This window comes from Gouania willdenowi, chromosome 6 (assembly GCF_900634775.1).
Source record: "Gouania willdenowi chromosome 6, fGouWil2.1, whole genome shotgun sequence".
In the NCBI taxonomy this organism is placed as follows: Eukaryota; Metazoa; Chordata; class Actinopteri; order Blenniiformes; family Gobiesocidae; genus Gouania; species Gouania willdenowi.
Window position 1 is genome coordinate 28,506,902 of NC_041049.1, and position 15,294 is coordinate 28,522,195.

Here is a 15,294-nt window from a genome sequence, read left to right on the forward strand (position 1 = left end):
ACCCATTAAGGCCCTTTTCAAAGCCAACTTTGAACACACATTAGATACAAACATAAAAAATCCCCCCAAACCAGAACAAATAATGTGTTGTCCAACAGAAAAACAGAAACCTCTGCATCATTTTCAGATCCTCAGTAGTGCTCCATATTTCTGGGAACGGTGTCACATGACGCGTGTGCACGCAGGAGGAGGGTAGGTAGGCTAATATTGTAAACCTAGGGCCCTATAAAATCTGTTTTATTTTTTCCAAATTCCAATTTTTTTTTTCATTTTTTCCCAAATTCCGTGTTTTCCACTTTAATTTTTAAATTCTGTTTTTTTTGGGGTTTTTTTTTTTTTTAGAAATATTTATCTTTTTTTTTAAAGAAAATATTAGTTTTTAACTCCTGTGAAGGCACAAAATAAACACTAATAACCCCCCCCCCCATAATTAAACAAAAATGTATGTCAAAAATAAAGTAAGATTCAATTAAAAAGTAGATATAAGTTGTAGTGACATGGATTATTCTGACTGCTCCTTTTTAATTATTTATGTTATATAAAGATGTATGAGAACAGCATTAATGTCACCTGATTTTCTCTCAGGGATCAATGGTTTACTGAATCTAAACAGGTTTATTGATGAAGTTTTGATCAACTTAGTTTAAATTAACGTAATTTAAATGATCCTAATTTAAATGATCCTGATGACATAATTCCAGACCTTAATGATTAAACAAAACTAAATGGACACAAGGAAGCATCAGGTATTTCACCACTAGGGGCCAGAATGTTTTACAGTATCTGAAGTTTTCATTAAACTACGATGTTTCAGACTCTACAATCCCTGGCATCGGTGGTCTCGTCCACAACAGCAGAACAACTTGTCCCATGGTTCTTCTGTAGGTCTGATTAGATGTTGTTTGAATGTAACATTCTAATAACGTTGCTCCAATGGACTTTTATTTAGTAAACCGGAAGTTCCCACTGAAACGTTTGTACTTGAGGTAGCTTGCTGACTGTGAATGTGTAGCTGTGAGGCATGGACAAAAGGGTGGAATAAAAAAAACTAAAGGACAACACGGACTGAGTTATTCGTAGTAAGCCAGACACAACAGTTGGAACACTAAGCAGGTGAGATTAAAACTGATCATGTTCTCACGAAGCGCCGCTGCGCTACATGAAAAACAGATGGATTTTTGCAGGCACAGCAAAGTTAAACGGGCACTAAGAAATGTGCGTCGGACACCGCATCACTGCACGTTGTTTCATTGCGTCATAGGCTACTATTCGGCCTTGCTTTTAACTCACTAAACCGAAGGCTGAATGTGGCTTTTTTGCAATATTCAGCCGAATATATGCGGTTACCGAATATTCAGTGCATCCCTAATTCTTATCGAATGGCAGCAATTGGTTGACAGGATTCCAGCTGCTTCGGGGATCTGATTATTTTTGTTGCATTTTCTGAATAAATAATGTTTTGGCTACTCTCATAATGGAAGGACCATTTCACCCAGAATAACAATAAGTTTCTACTTCTGAGCAAGATTTTAGAACCCACCTTTAACTATTGTCATCAATTTCTTATTTATATACAGCAGAAATGCACTGAAACAAGCACGCGCTCAGATCACGCCAGATGTTGCAAGAGATTTGACGTCACACTTGCTAAAGCTAGACACTAGACGAACCATTTTACAGTGGAAAATATGATGGAAATGTGAGATATTATGTTGACCTAACAATTTTCAGCTACAAAATAAATGCTAATGCCAATAATGCTAATATCTTGCTACACACATTCCTCTGAGCTCACAGGTCATTTACACAGGCTTAGCTGTTGTGCTATGTGGTTTAATACGACATGTACAAAAATAATCACCAATTAGCCAATAAAGAGGATTTGATCCAAATCGAGCATTAAATACACACACAAACCTTAATGACTAACCTGTTGGACCTCGGCCTGAAGGTGAAAACTGATCCTCTTATTGGTCGTATTGTAGTGAAAATTAACTCTAGGAAGGTTTTTATCACACAGTTCTGCTAATCACATGTAAATGTGCATATTTTACTCACTCAATATTCAATAATCTAATGGGAAAATAAACCTAATAACTGATTAGTAGTCAGTCAGCTCTAGTGGAGAGAAAATGCAGTCAAAGTGAGGTTTGCTGTGTCAGCCACAGTAACCACAGAGCCTTCGTCATGTTAAATATTCAGATACCCAATGAAACTGGTCAATGAAAATTGAATTAATTCATACTTTAGAGATGCTACAGATATATAATCAATGCTAATCATTCAGATGCTCAGTACAAACCTGCTCTGTATCAGTTACTATAAGATAACTCTTATTATTAATAGAATACAAATCAGGCTTTGCTAATGAAAGTATATGCTTGTTATCAGGGGACTGTTCTTCACTAATGGGACTTTAAAAAGCCAGCACACACTTTAACTTAGTTAGATGATATAAAAAGATGCCAATTCAATTATTGGGTGAGTCATTAAAATTTGATAAATATTTTCTTGTCACATACAGTACATCTTATATCTTATTTTTTTTGCTAATAAACTGTTGACCTGAGTGGGCCTGTACAACAAAAGCTGGATTTCCTCTTTTCACACTAATTTCCAGGATTTTTTCCATGTGTGCCTTACTACAATACGTCTCATCAAGGTCCATCACCATGGTGTTATGGTAACTTAAGCTGAACGGCTAACCTAGGAGTGGGTTGTGTCATTGATAAGATCTGAATGAGTATAAAAGCACCGCCTCATGACCAGTCAGTTCTCTTGGAAAATGACATGCCCAAGAATAGAGGTAATTTTCTGGGCATGTTGCTGCACCCCATTTTTTGATGTCATTTTGTGGGTTTTTGTTGTAATTCATAGCCTGTTCTACGAAGCTGGACTGAAAATTCTCAATTCTAGAGCAGCTGTACTACTAAGCAGGTTATTAACACATTAACTTAAACCAGGTGATTCCAACCTGGTTGCATGTGCTCTCACATAAAAGTGGTGTTGTTTACAGCATCCAAACCAATTGTGATGAATCTGTGACCAATCACAAACACAGAGAAGCCTACGTTACGAAGCATGGAGGAACAGACAATTATTCTTAAAAAAATGTTGACAATTAAAATCCATAATCCAGGCCAAATGCAACACTTGTTTTCACAGTAAAAGCTGGATGGGAGGAATGACAAAATGAAAGCAAAAATACACAACAATAATAAATATATACTTCAATATACAAGAACTATTTGTTCTGATTTAGCGTGATCATGTTAAATGGATGGAAAAAAATGAATTCACATTCTGAAATGTAAAAATCAACCTGACCCGTTTCTTTTTTCCTCTCTCTCTTTTCATTTAAAATCGTGACACAGAAATGCCATGCATGCATGTTTTAGGACAATATTGCAACAGAAAACAGCTGGCTGATTATCTAGAAAATGTAACAAACGAATGAATATGTGCAATTCTGCCCTTATTCTCATTAAAAAATATTGCGCACTGGTGATCAATTTACGTCACAGCAGAAGCTTCTACAATCACACGGTTGCGTGGGACATCATGGAGTACTTTGAGGGTGACTTGCCAGTTTGTGGTTTCACAAATAATGTTTTTGGACCACATTACAGATTTCCATGGGATTTTTACCTTTAAAGGGTAGGTGAGGGTCTGGCAATGTAGCTCAAAATTTGGTACGATTTCAGGAGGTTTAATAGTCAGTAAAATCATCTAAACAAATGGGTAAACCCTAAAATGTAATTTGGGAAATTTTGAAAGACAAATGTTGATAATGTGACTCTTGGTTTTGACTGTCATATGTTAAATGTTGCCCATCTCGAATATATAGAAAATATGAGCAATAAATGGGTCACACTATGAATTAAAATGGTATAAATATATTAGGATGCACGAAACAAAGGTGTGTGTCGGTTTTAAATGTCTTTCCACTATCACCATCTGTTCAGATCCCTTTGTGGCAGCTGTTTGTCTCCTTCTGTCGACTCTTCAGTTTCTAAAGGACGTTAGCTTCCTGCTCACAGTGGACATGCTGCACCTCGGAGCGAGCCTAAGCTTTGGGGCCGCTGCATGTCTCGTATAGCGCAGCAAGGTGTGTGTGTGTCTGTGAGTGTGTGTGTGTATGTCACTCCTGAGGTCAAAGGTCACCCTGGCATCATCAATGACACCTGGTTTTCTTTTGAGGGCAAATTGATTGAAATAAGTGAAAAAGTAATGTATTACTGAGCTGGACTCATTACTTTTTCAGTTCTTCTTGGATTTCTATTCCTGGTTTCTGCTTTGTCCCATTCATTATCCTTGCTCACTGTCCTTTTCATCATCTGAAATCAAATGTAGTGCCGCCACACGAGGCATTATTGATGCTGTTATTTAATGACTGTCAGGACCCGTGGCATTTGTTCCTGATCTATGGTGTGTGTGAAGTGCTCATACTGGGAAACATGCACTGTATTTACAGTCTGATTAGATTTCTTTGTGCCTGTGAAGAGGCTGTCATAAATTACTGGAATTGCATTGAGAAAGTACCCATGAAGCTTTATGAATTCTCCTCTGGGAGTGGATGAGCCTGAGCTGTAAGAGGTTGGTCTTCACTGGAAGAGAGAGGGTCCTCCAGTCAGGACACAGTGGTTGTTGCTCTGTGATCAGCTGTTTGAGCATGAGCTGCATGCTGCATCCCTCTTTTTATTTATTCCCAGCAGTCTTTAAGCAGGTGGAACTGTCTGAAGCAGACAAACAGCATGTTCTGTCTCCAGTTTGTTTCTGCACTTTCTGATCTGTCACAGAGATAGATCCATCTGCCCCTTCACTGCAGAGCTCTGCGGCTAATTCAGTTACTCATTACTAATTCGGTTCTCCGTCCCGTGGGAGAGCGCCACAGATCGTTTTATCCTTCAAAGATGAATGAAAAAAGGAGTGTCTTGTCTTCTCCTATGACCCAGCAGCTGTATGACCTCTGTCATCTGTTGTATAGCAGAACGTGTAGTTTACATTCCAACAAAAAGCAACTCTTCCAGCTGCTGCACAGATGTACAACAGCAAACGTGTTCTGAACTGAAATGGAAGAAAAATATTGAATTTACTTCCTAAAGTGGAAATGGCAATATTGGCATTATTATGATGACATTTTTTTTTACACTATTCAATACAATGATTATATTTTAGATGAACAAAGAAAAGCATTAACACATTTAAATGTATTATAAAATGTTGTTGTGAAATAATTTGTTTTAAAGCTTGAACTTTAGGATCTACAAAAGCCAATGTTGGGCCCTTGGTTTTCTGTGATAGTGAAAAAAAAAAATCAAGTTTTGAAACTAAATGAAGTGGAAATTACAATCGGACACTCATATGCATGTTTTAGGAAAATATCTCACATTTACACACAATTTGTCTTGGTAAACGAGTGGTCAGAGAGACGGAAATGTCGATTCACACGAGATATGTGACTGTGCCATTCTCATTCATTTATGAGGTCTTGTGGCCCATGTGTGCGATCGACACAAAATGCCTCTGCGATCGACATATTGTCTGGTGTAAACTGACACTGTATAAACTAAATGGATAAACTTTGAAACGGAATTGGGTAAATTTTGAAATGGAAAATTGGAGGCTCTATTCATGTCAGGGGTTTCAAACCCAGTTTAGTTCAACGGCCAAATACGGAGCAGTTGGATCTCAACTGGGCTGCAGATTTTAGGCAGGAAAACAAGAAATTTCAACATTATTGTGTCCTTCCATGTAAGTATGTAAGGCACCAACAATATACAACCAATAAATGACAAATATTAGTCCCTGCAGGAACTTCACTTAAATTTTCTTGTGTTTTGTGACCAACTTCTATTTAATTTTTGGGAGATTTTGTGAAATTATTTAAGGACTGAAGGATTTTTTTTCAACAAAAATGATTGCGATCATGTGATACATGCATGTGAAAACTGTGAGCCCTACAGATTTTGTGCAGTTTCATTGAATTTGTATATTGTTTGTTTTCTCTGTCATTTTTACTTTCCTCTGGTTCAGAACATGTTGCTTTAAAGTACACGTACAATTATTTGAAAACATATTAGATTATCAGTTTTTCCCCACCCTGTGATTTAGCAAATTTTAAAAGGCCAGGATTGTTTGATGCTACAAAAGATCTGGAGATTTTCTGATGCCAATTAAAATCTGCTGTATTCAGGTTTTATCGTCATTATCCATTGTTTTCAGTTGTCTTTCTGTCTTCAGTTTGGGTGGTCTCGAGTCGATTTTTATTTGCTTAAGTCTTGTTTTAGTGGTTTGTGTAGATTTACTCAGTTGGAATGTGTTGACTTATTTTTTTCCATCTGTGGAGGTCAAAGGCTTTTGGAGTTTATTACACCCCTAGGTCCCTAATTCTGTTTCAGTTCCATTTCATTGGCTCTCAATAATTAGATATTGTTGGCGGCATAGCTAGTCCATATATTGTTCCAAAAATTGGGACTCTTGTAATTTATTTTTTGGTATTTTTCAGAGGTGGGAATGAAATGAATTTAATTGCCTCTCATCCACTTGGTGAAAAAGAAAAGATATATGACACAGAGTACGCCCTCAATTAACTATCATAGCATATCTATAGGTTCTTTACATAACCCTGGTTCTCTGAGTAAGAGAGCATCTGTAGGGGACTGCAGACTGGAGAAGGATTACAAACTTGTTTAAGGGGAAGTAAATGTCCGCCGAGAAGCTGCAGGGGTTGGAACTGTCCCCACCTCCGGTCACAGATTTTTTCGGGTCACAGATTTTGGCACAACAGCAGTCTTCCCTCGTTAGCAGAGCCTCGGTCCTGCGCTGCTAATGTTTTCCAGATCTACAGCCAACGTTCGCATGTGTATTAGCCGTAGTATCTGCCTACCAGCTGCAGTTTGAGCATGAACCAGGAAGAAGCGAGAAACGCTTGATGTTGTGCTGCCTTGCCTAGCAGGGGAACTAGGATCTTGGGCAAAAGTCAGGTACTGCGACTAGTCGACGTCACGTAGACAGAGTCGTCGACTAGTCTGTTCAACCCCTAACGTGCATGTGCGCAGCTGAAGCGCGTGCGTGTGTGTGAGCGACGGAGGAGTAGCGAGTCACATTAGCAAGTCTGTTCATGATGCACGTGTCCTGAGAGTAGAGTTTAGATCGGGCCCAAAAAATCCAGCCCGAAACAACCCGAGCCCACGGGCATAAAGCCCGACCCATTAACTTAAATTGTAGGCCCGAGCCCGAAGCAAACTTGACGTAAATTAATATTTTATTTAACGTATTGCAACCGGTAGATTAATAGCCCGGTGCCTCGCACAGTGAGGGGGGAGAGAGGGGGGTGCGCAGCCCAAAAAGTATAGTAATGACGTGACTCGAGCCGTTATCACAGTTTTACAGCCAAAAATAAACAATCAAACACACAAAGAACAGTCTTACACCATCATACAGTCAAACTACTGTGGGACGCCCGCCCTTTCCCCAGCCTCCCAGCCAATCAACACTGAACACATGTAAACAAAGACACACATTGGCAGAGGAGGCTGCACGTAACCATGATGCCTTCTCGGCCATGGGAAATCTCAGCATCAGTTAACCACTGAATACACACAAGTGGAACATAACCAGAGCATAGAACCCAGTCTGTTACAGCATTGTAGACTAGACCGGGCGGCCCGTGCGTGGAGCACAGACCTGACTGAAGCATGCAATCATACTGTATATGTTCCCTGTGCTCCAGCAGCAATTGAGGAAAGAGCAAAATCAGCAAATAATATTCAGTGAATGTGAACGCTGAACAACAAAATGCAACAAAACACCGCCAATGTCCCGTCCCACTACTAGCAGAAATCACTTTAGAAATAATACCACAACAATAAAGAAGCGTTTTTGTGTTTATAAAAAAATAACGTTAATGTAATAGAGATTTAAAAAAAAAAAAAATTTCCAAATGAGGCCCGAGCCCGAACTCGGACCAAGAATGTAAACTCTACCTGAGAGGGAGTGCGTTATACAGAGAGCTCCAAACAACTGAGCAGATGGCCTAATATTAGTAGAGACAGTGTCTACCCACTCCTACCATGGCTACTGACTTCTTTTCTGGCAGCAACCACACCTGTGTGCACAATTTAAATAAAAGTGTATACACTGAATGATATACATGTATTATTTGACCATTTTCAAGTTTGACTACGTTTTCTTTCTGAAATCCACCTTGAAATCCTACCCTCTGTTGGGATCATCCTGCTTTTTTGGATCGGGTTGATCCAAATCCTAATGAAACATTTTGAACAACACAAACTGAAGATTTGATCCAGACTAAAACTAAGATTGGTTTCACCCATTTTCAAGATTTGATCCAATCCAATAACCAAAATCTGATAAGATTGCCTTTGAACAACTGGTCCATTGATGTAGACGATAGATGAGTGACAGCATTCCCATGAAAGGTTTTGATGTGTTTTTGTTTGTCGTAAAAGTTACTGTAGGCCTCAGCGAGAATTGAACTCGCGACCCCTGGTTTACAAGACCAGTGCTCTAACCTCTGAGCTATGAGGCCCTGTGTTTGCAATGTGTTATAAAGTGTACATATCTGTGTGATTATGTCACATGACTGGTCTGCTCCAACAGGTATTACCTCATCTCAGTGATGGGCGTGACCTAGTTCTCTATCTCACACACACGTACACACACACATGTTACAGCCGCTCAAGAAAATATCACAGAAGAAAGAAAATATTGTATATGTGTATTTACAACAACAATAATAATATAAATATACAAATATGATACATATATTTACAACAATCAAGCTGTGAGGTTACAGTGATGCATTATACAGTTTGATCACCACAGGCAGGAATGATTTCCTGTGGCGTTCTGTGGAGCACCGTGTGGTTAGATCAGCCTGGTGCTGAAGGTGCAAATTGTTTTATTTTTATGAATTTATGTCTATTATCAGATTCTACCTAAATCGCAGCATTGGTGCAAACTATCAATTTATCGCACACACTATTTCACTTTGCACCCACACATAAACCCCTTTAAAATACTACAGAGTAAAGAGTATGTTCACCTTTTTGTACATCCAACCTTCAAACATACTCATTTGGTCATAATTGACAACTCTACTTAAGCTTCCACATGAATGCATAATTCCAACGGGCACTGAAACTTCATTAACAGCTTGCACGTAGCCCGAGTCTGTGTATGCGTCATTTTGGACTTATTTGATGATTTCAAAACATTTATTTTAAAGTTTGTTTTACCGTTTGCTGTTTAGACGTGATGGACAGGAACCAGAAGTTGTGATGTGACCCAGAAGTTATGACGGGACCCAGAAGTTATTGGCGGGCAATGGCCGCGGCTGTGCCGAAAGTGAACAGCAAAAAATGTACATTTCTCTGCAGACACGGCATTATAAATGTTCACCTTGGATGTACTGTAGATGCTGAACGCACACATGGAAGAGTTGTTGGCGGCTGTTGATATGACTGGACTCTGAGGCTGATGGAGATGCTTCCTAGGACAGACAAAGCGGAGATAGTTCATGGTCAGAAGAGCGGACGATCGGTCTGGTTCCAGTAAAAAGTGACCATAAAAAGATGTAAATGGACTGATATGTAGACGTGGGGCAGTGACGAGGAGAATTCATGTATTGAAGGAAACTTATCAGTTGAAAATTGGACATATCCGTGCAACCTAACTGAGTACAGCAGTCCGCCTACCTGCCCGTTCTGATTGGCTGAGTGTGTGCGTGTATGCGTGCGTGGTGGATCGCTTCTAAATTAATGTGCACCAGTCTATTGAATGCGTAAACAAACTCGTACCCTGCATCTGTACGTCTAATCTACATTTCCCATAGACTTAAAATGGGTACACGGGCAATTGTTGCATTAACTGGCCTACTGTAGTTTTGTAAGTAAAGATTGACAATGACTCGAGATATATTTGCTAAATGTTTTCAGGTTTTATTGTCAATGTTAAGTTTTTCTGCAACAAGCAGTGGCTGAAATAACAGGTCATTTATTTTATATAATTTTAAAAGAACATGTAACAAAAAAAAATTAGAGCAACGCATAACAACAGGTTACATGTATTCTGATTTTTTAGTTTGCAGAAAGCCTGTACTTGACTTAACTTAACAGTAGCATAACCAACTTAGCATCTACATTGCTTCACCCCATGGAATTAAATTCAGAGGGTCCAGCTCTTATAGTGGGGTCTCCTAACCCTCTTCCCCTGGTCAGGGTTCTGCAACCTTTACTCTACAAGGAACCATTTAACCTCATCTCACCTGGATTAAAGTCCTCCTGGAGCCAAAAAAAATACCTTCTCAATGAAGACAATACAGTGAATTAAATTATATACAGTTAAAATTATATAGAATATTGTTTGATTTAATTTGATGTGATTTATATTGATCATGTAAATGGAAACTTAAAAATAGTTTAAAATAAAATAAATTAACATCAAGAAATAAAACAGTATCTTGCATCTTCAAATGCTTACGCATCTCAGTTTACATGAACACAATGTTATATAAAGAAGATTTTTTTTTTAGTTAATGTATTTGAAAGGCTACAAAAAGTAACTTGAATTTGATAACACATGTGATCAATGCTAATTTCTCATTTCTTGCCACACATAAATCATGCATATTTAACTTGCACATTGGTGGTTAAATGAATCTGTTCCCACACAATTAAATTTTTTTCCAGAATAGTGTTTTTGTTGGTTTAATTATCTTACCAGGGATTTAAAACTTAAGGTTAGTCACAGGTGCAGGAAAGTTGATGGTCTGTAGATGTTGCAGGAGGTGAAATAGGAAGGTGCTGAGTCATTGCACAATGTGATTAATTTCAAGTTAAGAAATTGTTATACGTTGATTTTATTTGTCATTAATCATTAATAGCCTTTGTAAAAAAATAACTCTTTATTGCAATAGTTTTTTTTTTAAAGCAATAGGAGGCCATTGCATAGGAGTCAAAGGGCCACATGAGGCTCCAGAGCCGCAGGTTGCAGACCCCTGCCCTGGGAGAACCACAGCTGAACATCTGGCCTGGTATCATAGTCCATCAGTTCTGGTCCCTCCATGCTGATTCTGATGAGCGTGTACGTTCTATCGCTGCGCTCGGTTCGTTCTACCTTTTTACTGCTGCCCTCAATGTGAGCGAGCACTCAGTGAACGGCTCGTTATGCCTGGCTCCTTTTCATGGACCGCGCGCACTCCAAAGGGGCACACTGGTGTTTATACTCTGCACATTCACCGATGCATTACATGCAGCCAAGTTGCGTGAGCGTGCACCGTGTCCTCACCCGCAGCACGGAACGAGAGAGAGATAGAGCGAGAAAGAAAGAGAGAGAAAGAAAGAGAGGGAAGTAATCAAGCGCTCAGCCGCTCTGTCACAAAATAAGGTTGCGCAGGTGTGACCAGATTAAATTTTCACTCGCACACACTGAAAAAATAGTCGACCAATTTGGTTGCAGTCTCGAGCCCTGCTTTGGTTACTTAAGTGCACTAGCGCTATAAAAAGCCATCATCAATTAAGCAAAGATCTTATTTATATTCATTTTAATGTGATGTAGTTGCCAGTTCAAAAAAGACATCATTAAAAATATGACTGAGGTTGGATTAGAACCCCCGACCTTACGCTCCCAACGGTAGACATAAAGTAATGTACGTACTATAAAATTCAAACCTGGCGCTGCCACTGTGTCAAGCTCGCTACTTTCCAATGACAAACCATATTATATTGCATAAACCACAGACAAATAGTAAAAGTATAAACATTTATTATTCAATAAACCTATTTACATAATGAACTTAAAAGAGCACTACGCTCACTAAGCTATGATGAGATCAGAATGGAGATGAGGACTATGTGACTCTAAGTACTTTTTGACCCAATTGGAATTTGAGATCCAGAGAGTACCTCGACTTCTGATGAAAGAGTCTGTAGTCCGTCTCTTTGGCAGATGGGTTGGTGAAGAGAGTCTGAGGCCGCAAAGCTCAGTTCTGGACCATGGAGTGCGTCCGAAGTGTCCGGTTCTGGACTTGGTCAGCCTTTCGTTGGTATCTCAGCGGGTTTCACGGCTGGTTTTTTAGCTGGTTTCACAGCTTGTTCCAAGACAGCAGGTTTCAACTGGTTCTGGCTGGCGAGAGTTTAGTTGAAGTCTAATAAAACAAAATACTGTGATGTTACAAAGAAAATATAAAAGTATATTGTGATCGGGTGGCTCAGCGACCTGCGCCTATCAAATCCAAAGATTTGTATTTTGCGCCTGGTCTTATAATGGTGACGACATACTGTATCTGGGTTTAAGCGATTCCCATTGGTTGATGTTTTTGTGGCAGCCAATCAGATTGCTTGGGGTGATTTGTGGGGTTGTGGTTTGTTCGTGGGTGAGTTCTATGAGTGAATGAAAAAAGTTATTTGGAAAAAGAAATTTGAATCTAACTCAGAACACAGTTCTATTATAACCCTCAAAGCAAGATGAGAGCAGAGATCATATTTTTCTGGTCAGTTTAACACTAAACATGATATGTTGCTGCATTAGGAACACTTAAACTGTAACTTTACTCTATGTAACCATATTCTAAGAATTTCCTGGTTTCTTATGAATAAAAAAATAATAAAAAATACATTTAAATTTGTATCACAAATCTGTGTCCACTTTAAAATGTTTTCATTGTTAATTATTAGAACAAAAGCACATTTTCTATGCCATGGTTCTTGGCTAGTAGGGGGAAGGCACACAGTTAAGTTGTAAATTCCTGTAGGCTTTTTTGTTCTCAGCTTGTGAGAGATAGAAGGGAGGAGGACAAATGGAGGTTCAATTCACTGTTCCTGTGGTTAAAAGGTGTGCCCTAGTATCTGTGACAAGCAGTGTTTGGAATAACGGCGTTTAAAATAACGGCGTTGTGTAACAGCGTTTTTTCAGTAACAGGGTAATCTAACTAGTTACTTTTTACACCGTTACAACGCCGTTATCGTTACTGAACGTTAAATGCGGTGCGTTGCATGTATTGATTGAATAAACTGTGATCCAAAAGCATTCCCGGCTTCTTACTCAGCTGTAGTGAGGAGGTGGGTTAAAAACAAGGTGAGCGATTATGATTGGCTAAGGCGGCGTCATGTTTCATGGTAGCCAATCAGAGCCAGTGTTTTTACACTGTGCCAGCACACACACACACACACACATACACACATACACACACACACACACACACACACACACACACACACACACACACACACACACACACACACACACACACACTGCAGATTGGATGAAGCAGATGGTGAACGTCCGATGAAAAGTTGACATTTTTAAGGTGACGATACAAACACTACTTTAAATTAATTGTGGTCAAAGGTAAGAACGTGCATGTGAAGTGTTCATTATATCCAGGAGTGAAGACTTTGTCCACATCTGTTGTAAGCAACTCAAATTTAATGAAGCACCTCACAACACCCGCATCTAAAAAATGTGAATTATTTGACATATAGCAACTTTTCTTTTTTAACAGTAACGCAAATAGTTACTTTCCTTGGCAATGAGTTACTTTTATTATAGAGTAATTCAGTTACTAACTCTGTTAGATTTTGGAACAAGTAGTGAGTAACTATAACTAATTATTTTTTTAAAGTAACGTAACACTGGTGACAAGTCACAGACATGTGTAGGAGACCATGTTTCTGTCATATTGGGAGTGGATTAAAAATCAAACAAACCAAAAAGTTTTCTCATTGCTCTTTTTTTTTTCAGAACAGGAATTCTGCATTTTCTGTTTATGTTTGAAGATCACGGAAAATCTAAGGCTATATTTTTGTGATTTACACAACAGTGACAATTGCAAGCGATGTACCATTAAAGAAATTTTCTGCACTTTTCTACAGTTTTATTGAATTTGAATCAAGAACATAATCAAATTATTATTATGATGATGATGATTATAGTAAAAGAAGTGTGTTAGAGGTACCAGAGTCTTCCTTATCTGTCTCTGTCTATGGTTCCCGTTAATCAAAAGTGATCTGCAGCTCCATCTGCAGTGTCCATGCTAATGAAGTGACAGGCAGAGCAGAGGCTCAGCATTGATTTCATTTCCTGCCTCTTCGCCCGCTCCAGTGAAATCCAGATGGAGATGACACGCGGGTCGTCATATAAAAGGAGAGATTAAAGAATCTGTATCCAGTGTCACAGCTGTGTGCTCAGCCTTACAATCAGGTGCAGAAGTTTAAGAGGGAGCTGCAGACATGGCTCAGTTCACTGCGTGTCCTCTCCATTCTCACTGACCTCTGGAACATGTTTTTTTGTCTTGTTAACCCAAGCTTGATGTTGGTTGGTTTTTGGCACCAGTGAATCGTTTAATTCTACCCCTGTCAGGCTTCTGCAGAGGCTACGATAAAACCAATGGCTTGTCTGTTAGATATAGAGCCGAGGAGAGCACAATTCATCGCTTGCCTTGAGCTCTTGACTCGCCTGCAATCAGTCTGCTTGTCTTTCCTCCTCTTGGTGGTGACAAAGCAGTCTAACAAGATGTAGTAATCAACATTTAATGAATGATGTTGTTCTCTCCGAGGCTTTGAGGCAAGGATTCAGTCAGTGACCAGGTTAAAACATGTTGACTGTAACACAGGTAGAGCCTCCGATTTTACATTTTAAAATCTCCCCCATTCTATTTCAGAGTTAAAGTCTTTGAGAAAACACAGACACAGGCACAGACACAGAAAAAACAATCAAAATCTTTTTTTTTTTTTTAATTTGAAATAAGGGCCCAATATGACACTGAAATACCTCACATGCATGTTTTGGGACAATACCATGCATTTGTACACAATTTAGGACCTCTTTTACGTATGTGCATCACTTCAGGGTCACATACTCCCAACTGATTGAAGACGCATTTAATATGTAATATAAATGGTCACACCAAAAAAATCTGATTTTTTTGAAAAAAATCTGTATTGTGCATTAAGACCTATGTGAACATAGTGTAAGGCTCAGACTAAACCTTCACTTACATGTTTTTGGAACTATATCACATATTTCCATGTCTTTTTTTCTTCCGTTAAACTGGTAGCTGAGAGTCTTACCAATGTGGCTAACGTTCTTGCAACGTAATCTCACTTGATTTCAACAAACATCCCGTTTTTGTAATTCGTATGAAGAAAATAAAATTCATAGTGGCCTTACAGAGTTTACCCATTACCTTGTATGTTCACGTCGGTTTGCATTTTGTTCTATGTCATCGTCTTTCCATCCTCAGATATCATTACTGGTTATTAAACTTCC

At 38.9% G+C, this 15,294-nt stretch overlaps 1 protein-coding gene and 1 non-coding gene across 7 annotated transcripts in view; one reads left to right on the forward strand and one right to left on the reverse strand.

Moving 5' to 3' along the window:
* The window catches only part of tln2b (talin 2b), a 141,398-nt gene that overhangs the window by 13,897 nt on the left and 112,207 nt on the right, over positions 1–15,294 (forward strand). The gene's annotated exons all lie outside the window — the stretch shown is intronic.
* On the reverse strand, positions 8,482–8,554 carry trnat-ugu (transfer RNA threonine (anticodon UGU)). Its single transcript has one exon. It is a non-coding gene; the product is annotated as a tRNA-Thr (tRNA).